The sequence below is a fragment of the Panthera leo genome, chromosome F3, assembly GCF_018350215.1.
Source record: "Panthera leo isolate Ple1 chromosome F3, P.leo_Ple1_pat1.1, whole genome shotgun sequence".
Classification (NCBI taxonomy): Eukaryota; Metazoa; Chordata; class Mammalia; order Carnivora; family Felidae; genus Panthera; species Panthera leo.
In genome coordinates, this window is record NC_056696.1 from 47,767,377 (window position 1) to 47,776,127 (window position 8,751).

The window sequence follows — 8,751 nt, forward strand, 5'->3', positions numbered from 1 at the left end:
TAGGAGGCCTGTCTGCCTCTATGAGGGTCCCTGCTGCCCCTCCAGGGATGGCAGGCGGGGCACAGGCCAGCATCCGCAGAAGACAGCAGCACCCTGGGGAAATAGTGCTGATCCTGCCCAAGGGGCTCACAGTGGCAATAAAATGCTGGGGGTAGGGTGGGCATTCCTGCAATACCTTGACATCAAATAAATAACATGAGAAGCCTTAAAGGAATAAAGCCCATCTCCTGCATCTACCAAGACAAAGAAAAGAAGCGTCATTCAGCCACACAGCAGAACAGAGAAGCCTGTTTTACAGAAAAATACGAACCTCGTCTTCTGGTATCTCCACATAATGCAAGGATATAAGGTTCTCACATCTAGAAATTCAAATCTGAATAACCCAGCCACAAGACTTAATTCTGGTAAGAAATTATCTGTAGATTTCAACTGGGTATTAATTATAAATTATAATTGCCTAAGGACATTTCTTCTCTGTTGCCTTTAGCTAGAAGTTATATTAACTTGTATTGTTATTTACTTCTGTACCTATTTTAGGACAAGCACTATGCTTGACCTATCATTTTTCCCTCATGGAATGCTGTCTAGTACAATATCATTTAGGCATTTATTATTTAATATTTATTGATGTGCCTTGGCATTTAACATTGTAAAAAAGATCTGGTTCTCTTTCAGTTTTCATCATTAGGCCCCATGAAGAAGAGAAACTGCATAGGGAAAGGAGCAAAGTTTGTGAGTGCAGGCATATCTGCATTTTTGAGAGTTCATTATTTAGATTTTCTACAGGAAAAAAAAATGATTTCTCTTCAACTTGCACGTTTGTTGCTTGAAAGTTTGTGGGCTGCTTACAACACAAATACAAAAACTGAATTTAAGAGAAATAATGCATTCTTACTTCTTGATAAGTCACTTTATAGCATTGGAACCAAAATGCAAATTGTAGTCATTTGCTATAAGTGGTTTCCATTAAGATAACAAAACTATAAAACATTGTGGGGTGTTTTTTTTTGGTCAAATCTTTTTATAATTTATACCTAGCACTGGTAAGATACATTATTATTTAGCCCATTATTTGTACTAAGTGTTTTGCAGATGCTTCATTATGCTTTTCTAAAACTCATTATTACCATTTCCTCATTTGAATCAATTGAGACCTAACTTTCTCTATTTAGGAGACTAAGTCTAAATCAAGGAGGTTGTGTGTAATTATTATAATTCACCTGTGATCATTGAGGTATGTTGAATGAGAATATATCACAAATTCTAATGATCAAAAAACCATATTACAAGTCAAAAAAGTCAAAAAGCTAATAAATCTATACTCTTAAAACAGGTTGGACTTTTCACGCCACTTTGAAGATAAGACCACATTCCTGCCTGTCATGTTGATAAGCAATATTAACATCAACTCAAGTGACCACATTTATTTAGAGCCTGAGAAAGGACACCCTTCCAGAATTTGCTCCAACAGCAGCTTGAAACCTTACCATTCTCCAATGGTAAGGAGAATTAGTCCTTCAATTCAAGACTTTGTGGGGGAGGGGAGAGGGTAGACGAACACTCCAGGAACAGTTGAAAGAAGCAACTAAAAAGGGAGTTGAGGCCACACCAAGTACTTCATACCTTCCCTTAGATCAACCCTCACTGCTCCTTCATTTATACCCATGCACAAAAGCAAGCACAAATAGCCAACGCTCAAGAACTGAAAGTAGTAGTCAGTAAAATAGATATCACTAGAACACTGACCAGCCACAATTCCCAGACCTCAGTCCAGGTTGGAAGAGGGAGTAGTGGCTAGCTGGGGGCTGGAGGGGTAAGAAGTGATTTCACTGTACCTGTGTTTGGATGCCTTTGAAGACTCATCATAAAATGGTAGACTTTCCCTGGGGGGGAAACAGCACATGAAAAATGGAATTAGCACCATGTTAAACTTTACTACACATTTTAACTTTCTTTCCAGTATGACACAGTAGTCAGAATTTAGATAGGTAGACACAGATAGAATCTTTAAAACAGTACCTTTTGAGTAGGTCCTAGAAAATTTTGAATTTGTTTCCTTCCCCTTAGCCAACAGTAGCACTTCTTTTTTTAAGAGAAATCATGTTTTTTTTTAATTTACATCTTAGTTAGCATATAGAACAGTAGCCCTTATAGTCCTGTACATTGTTCTGCACTAGAAAGCAGAGTTCTTGACAAATTCATTTAGATTAAAAATCTTATTTTCCCTATTTAACCAATGACTCTACATATGGTAAATAAATTTGATTATAATTCTTTAATTTTTTACTGTTTATTTTTTTTAGACAGTGAGAGACAGAAATGAGGGAGGAGCAGGGAGAGGGGGAGAGGGGGAGAGGGGGAGAGGGGGAGAGGGGGAGAGGGGGAGACACAGAATCTGAAGTAGGTTACAGGCTCTGAGCTGTCAGCATAGAGCCTGACATGGGGCTCAAACAGTGGAACCATGAGATCATGACCTGAGCTGAAATCAGACATTTAACCAACTGAGCCACCAAGGCACCCCTGATTAGAATTCTAAGGGTCATGATCAGTGAATCACATTTTTAGGTTATTCCCAAAATTTTTTAAGCATGAGAGTTAAACACTCAAGTATACTTTTTAAAAGTCACCAGAAAATGCCCCCCGGAACAGCTGGACACCATGAAAAACCATGATCCATATTGTTCGTATGAAAATGAAACAGTACAATCTCCTGATTTGGCCTTCAATATTGAAGTAACATAGCCAATTACAGAGGAACATTCTGATAGGTATAGGAAAAGGAATCATTTATTCAGAAAGTTCTTTGGAGCACATTCTATTCCATATGGCTCTTCCAAGGAAATCCCAAATTTGAAGAGAGCAGCCCATTCATTTAGGTAGCTTCCAACATATTTTAAAAATTAATGTGTAAAGAAATGCCCTAGGAAGGCTTTTCATTTTTAAACCGAGTAACTTGCCTGTATTAGCTGCCACCAGAATACTCATAATAAAATCTGAAATTTACAATGTTCTAAGAACTCTACAAATGTGCATATTGTTTAAGTAGTTGTGACAGAAACCACATGATCTGCAAAGCCTTAAATATTAACTATCTGGCTTACCCCGCTGGAAAAGAAGTTTGCTAACCCAGGACCAAACGAAAGCTAATGATTTTTTTTTAACCTCTTCCCTGCTTCATTGCTTTGGTTAAATGTTGGTTTCTATTGTTGAGTAGTCAAAACTATCAGTATTTAAATTCTGCAGTTCGAATCTACTTAAGAATCAACAATCTCCCATCAGCTGTCATAAATTTATACTTTGCTGACAAAAATCTCTACACAGCCCCTTCTCATCTAGATCATACACCTGCTTTCTAGGTACTCCTATGATGCAGGTCTCATCTGACTTTTATAAGGAAGATACAGGACCACCTTGGAGCTATAGCATCTGTTTCCAATTATCTAACAGCAAATGATTAGGCAATTAGACATTTTAAAGTCTATTTTTTTTTATCTATGTAGCTAGTAAACTCTAAATTTTGGTCCCTAATCTCACTTGTAGAGACCATGTTTTTTCCATGAAAGGTGGTGGTTTCTGGGCCAACATGCCCTTAGAAGGGGTCGGCACTAAAAGAATCCTTTTAAGGGACTGAGGTAGCACATTGGGAAGGAAAATGTGGACTAGCTATTTATAATCTATTTACCCCCTTCATCTGAACAATTGAAAAACTCCTACAGCCGCCTGCCTGTCCATCTTTCTATTTCTCTTTTTTTCCTTTTCCTTCTTTTCTCATCTCCTGGAGAAAAAAAAGTGGATCCAGATTATCAGAAAAGAAAAAACAATAGAGAATCATTAGTTCAGTTCCTTCTCTGCTTACACGCTGGCCCCAGCCCTGTCCTTAAAGCTAACACTGCCATGCATTTTGCTGTGAGATAAGTCACAAACTCAACATAAAAGTCACCAAAAAAACAAAAACAAAAACCAGCAAAATGTCCTAGAGATTTCAGCTACATGCATTCAGCTACATGCATTAGTACTATGTGTACTCACTAATTAACACAAAGCCTAAAGAGTAACCTATAGAAGCCATTAGGTCTAAACCAAAAGGAAATCATACTGTTTCAAACAGAAATGTTAATAAATATGGAAATCCTGACCTATAGCTCAAGGGTGTTGTCAGTATTCAAATTACAGTTTGAGTCAAGGCAGGAAGAAACAAGGTAAAAAAGAGGACAGCACAGAGATTAAGAGGATGCTAGAAGAACTATTGAAAATGTGGCACGATCTTCAGGAGGAATGACCTTTACCTCTGGCAATAAAGAAGTCTTTGGAGACTTTAGCTCAGATCCTTTCCGCAGAGCAAAGGGAGCAGAAGGTGGATATTCACACCCATGGAAAATAGAAGTAGAAGCAGACTCTTCAGATCCAAAGGACAAAGATAAATAAAAGAGTAAAGCTCTAAAGCTTAAAAACCCAAGGCTCCTTCGTGCCCATGTTTCATACTTTCCTATCCCTCTGCAATACAGTAGCCCTAATTAAAAGCAGTAATTGAAAGAGGGACAGAGAGGAAGGGCGACCAGAGAAAAGAAAAGGAGAGTAGGCCACGGGGCAGGTAAAGAACATGAGCAAGAATGAGCTGGATACCCAGAGTCGAAGACAGAAAGCTGACTGGAAAACAGATGGGATTGGGAAACAAATTTAGTAGAAAAGCAGATTTGTGAAAAGAGGGAAAAACAGCACTGGGGAGGCAGGAACGGATGGAATGAAAAACAACAGAGAAGGACCTATGGAAAATCCCCAAAAGGAAGCAAGGAGGAGGAGGAAGTAAAAGTAAAAATAAAAGGAGAGAAGGGATTAACCCAAAAGCAGTTTAGGTTTGTTTACCAACTAGTATTACAAAAAACTAGTTGAAAATAACCCCAGAAATTTGAAACCACAGTGAAACTGTATGTTATTTTAAATTTTACCTCAAAAGAGAGTGATACGAATTTTAAGATCTTAGGCTCTGGATGGGAGAAGATTAGGATAAGGCTGAGATTTGAAGTACAGATTGTGTAAATTCCAGAGAGTTCAGGAAAAGAAACCTCTTTCAACATAACTGGCTATTCAAGGGCAGTTACAGGAAAAAGAATCATCAAATGTCGAGAATGGTGTTCTTTTAACATGCTCTAGGGTAGAACGCATTTTTACTAGTCAATCCACCTGCAGCAAGAAATGGAGAATAAAAAATTGCACTGTTACTGTGTGCCCAGCACAAAGTAAGGGCTCATTAAATATTTACTGATAGAATGAACTCATCTTTTTTATTATTACGGTGAAATAAATATCATGGGTTAAGGACATTTGAAATCCCAATTCAGAGTTGTAAGAGGCAACTAAATCTTTCTAAAACCGTAACAAGGTATGAGCCAAGGTATTGCTTAAAAGGGATCACCACTTGTTGAACTACTATGTGTAGAACAAGATTCTAAGCACTTTCTTATCTTATTTAATCTTCCCAGCACACCTGGAAGATGATGATTATTCTCTCCAATCAACAGTTTCAAAAACTAAGACTCAAGGAATTTTAGTGTATCACCCACTAGCCAATAAGGACTTTTGAGGACTGGAACTTGTGTGCCAGAAATAAATTACACAAAGCCAGGGGTTTTAGCCTATTTTGGTCCCTGTTGTTTCTTCCTAGATAAATGCCTGACACAAAGAAGAAACTAGACAAGTACTTATTGAACAAATACATAAGTGAATGAATGCCTATGTATGATCAGACAACTGATCATATGGCTAGGGGAAAAAAATACATAATCTTGCCAACTGGTCTCATTTTAAATTCATGATGGTTAACCTCCAAAGTGGACTCCTAGCCTTGACATAGAAATCCAAGTTCTTTCAGTCCTGTGTGTGTGTGTGTGTGTGTGTGTGTGTGTGTGTGTATATATATATATATATATATATATATATATATATATGAAAGTATTTAAAACTGTGAGTCAGGATGAGATCACTTCACGTAAGTGCAGGGGAAAAAAAAAAGATCTAATGTTTAAAAGCCAGAGAGACCAGGAAAAAAAAATTGAAAATAATTTTAAGAGCAGCTAGTGTGGCAGGGCAAGACTTAAGAGAATGGTATCCCAGCAGCAAAGAGAAGGGAGTATTTCAAAAAGGGGATAATTAGTCGGTTTCTCTAAGAAACACATGTGCATGCAGGTTTCTTAGGGACTGCTCTCAGGATTAGCACCTGTAAGGAACTGGGAAACACAGGACAGTGCAGAGGGCTTGACTAACGTACAGGGAACTGGAAAGTTAGGATAGATAGTCCCCTACCCTCTTGAAGCAAGATGCCCGCATACACCTCTCATTGGATTCAGCTGGTCTCAAAATTACCTAATACCTCTCCTGCTTCACTTTCTATTATCTAGATTCACCTTACCCTGGGAGTAAATCCCAAATTCCCCTCCAGACGAATAATTAAAGTCTCAGTACAACCTGAACAGAGAAGTGCTAAATCTGCTGAGAAAGGGACTTCACAGAAAAGAGGGGCAGGACTTGGCAACACGTTTACTCTTCCATTTTCACTGTAAGTTTCCTCCAACACTGGGTTGTGTGTAGTCTACATCAGTGACATAGTGCTTGCCCTCTCACCTTGAGCATTTATGCCATCAGATGGCACCAACTATTTTACCTCCTTACAGCAGCTATAAACAGTCTCAGGGAGGCTTGCTCAGTCCTCGAGGATTTTGGCTTCTGGGTCCATACCATTCTTTCCAATACTATTTTGGTCCTAATTCTTAGAGAGTTCAATATCCACAAAGCTCATTTCAGTTGCAGGACCTCTCTTTCAAGGATCCTGTTGTCTACCCATCCACTCAGGTGTTCATACCTGAGAACTGAGCAATACCAAAAACTGAAACCGTAAGCTGTCTATAACAACCAGAGAAACAGAACCACTAAAAATTTAACAAATAGAACAGAAATGGGAGCTGGTTACTCACCTTCGGTAAGGCTGTTATCTTCATGTCCAATGCTAGAACTGTCCACAGGGCAGGCAGTTAAAAAGGAAGAATATAAAAATGGAGAGAAAACAAATTAGAACCCACAAGGACAGATGGGAAGCCATTTCAGTCTCTCACCACTTCCAACCTTAAGTTGGGCACCTTGCTGCTGGAGATACTGAGGCCCTCCATGAAGGAGTGAGACACATACCTGACCCAAGGGATGGAGAAGCTGAAGGAGAATCCAGGGGGTGTTGTGGTGGCAGTCTAGCTGCTGCCCAAAGCAATGAGATGACCCAGCAAATAGGCAACAATGTACATGAGCTACAAAGCACGCACCCTGTTTTTGAGCATAGAAACAAGATGACTGTTGCCTTGATCCCACCCTCCCCCTAAATACAAACACGTCAGAAGGTAAGGTGGTTCAGCTGGACCAAATTGGCTCATTGAAAAACCACCATCCCCACCTCCCATAGTTTTAATTTAAACTAGGTACTCCCTGGAAACCAGCTGCTATCTTTCCAGCTCATTACCTCTAGAACTCTCCCAACAGTTCTTTGCTACCACTCTAAAGTGTCCCATAATCCAGCGATCCTTTTAAGGTGCCTCACAGTCACTATATCCTCATTTCCTCTGTACCCAGTTTATTATTGGTATCACCCCCTTGCATAAACCCATATCTCACCTTCCTCTCTCTTTTCATCATGCTCACCTGCTCAAACATCACACACACCGCACATACACACACAATTAAATCCAACTGTCCACTTGTTGCCTGAACCAGCACAGCTGGACTATTACTGCAAAAACAAAAAAAAAACAAAAAAACAAAAAAAAACAAAACCAAAAAACAAACAAAAAAAAACCCATAACCATTCGAATAGACCTTACTTTGAGTTCACTCACCTCAGATGAAGTCCTCATGCTCTCCAGCAGCCCTACTATATTTCCCCAGGATACATAGATACACCATCTCAAACTCTCTCCATTTCGGGCTTCTCTTTAACCTTCAAACACAGCCTCCATCTTTCACACTCAGCTCATGATCTTGCTCCTATTTGTATCTGTTATCTACTGCTGCTTAATAAAACATACTGAAAGGTAGCAGCTTAAAACAGGAACAATGATTCAACTCACTGTTCTGTGACTTGGTAATTTGGGCTGTGTTTACTGTGTTCTCAGCTGGGTTCACTCGCAGGTGTGGGCCTCAACTGAGATGGCTGGGAAGGCAGAGGCAGCTGGGCGCCCCATCCACATGGATTTTCACTCTCTGTCATCATTTCTAGAATGAGAATGGAAGCTTCACGACTTCTCAAGGCCTAGGGTTAGAACTGGAAAAATATCACTTCTGCTGCATTCTATGGGACAGAGCAAATCACAGGTCAAATTTAAAGAATTGTGGAAACAGACTTCACCTCTTGATGATAGGTCAGTCTGTGGCTATATTTAGAACCTATCAAATTGTTTTATTACCCATGAAAAGGACAATGGATCACAAATAAGGACAGAAAGCAAAAGAAATGCCATATCCATATTTTTCATTTTACCTATTTTATGAACATTCTCATATAAATACAGATTATCAAAATTTATTCAATATTTGTGCTTTGTGCTTTCTTAATTTAAATATTGATTGAATTAGGGGTGTCTGGGTGGCTCAGTCAGTTGAGTGTCCAACTTTGGCTCAGGTCATGATCTCACAGTTCGTGAGTTTGAGCCCCGCATCAGGCTCTGTGCTGACAGCTCAGAGCCTGGAGCCTGCTTTGGATTCTGTGTCTCCTTC

General features: G+C 39.3%; 1 long non-coding RNA gene across 1 annotated transcript; it reads right to left on the minus strand.

Annotated features, from left to right (window-relative positions):
• Positions 1-1,341: 1,341 nt before the first annotated feature.
• Positions 1,342-8,529, minus strand: LOC122212292. Its single transcript, XR_006199092.1, has 3 exons — positions 7,875-8,529; positions 6,969-7,006; positions 1,342-1,883 (listed from the first exon to the last, which is right to left on the minus strand). It is a non-coding gene; the product is annotated as an uncharacterized LOC122212292 (long non-coding RNA).
• Between the last annotated feature and the right edge of the window lie 222 nt (positions 8,530-8,751).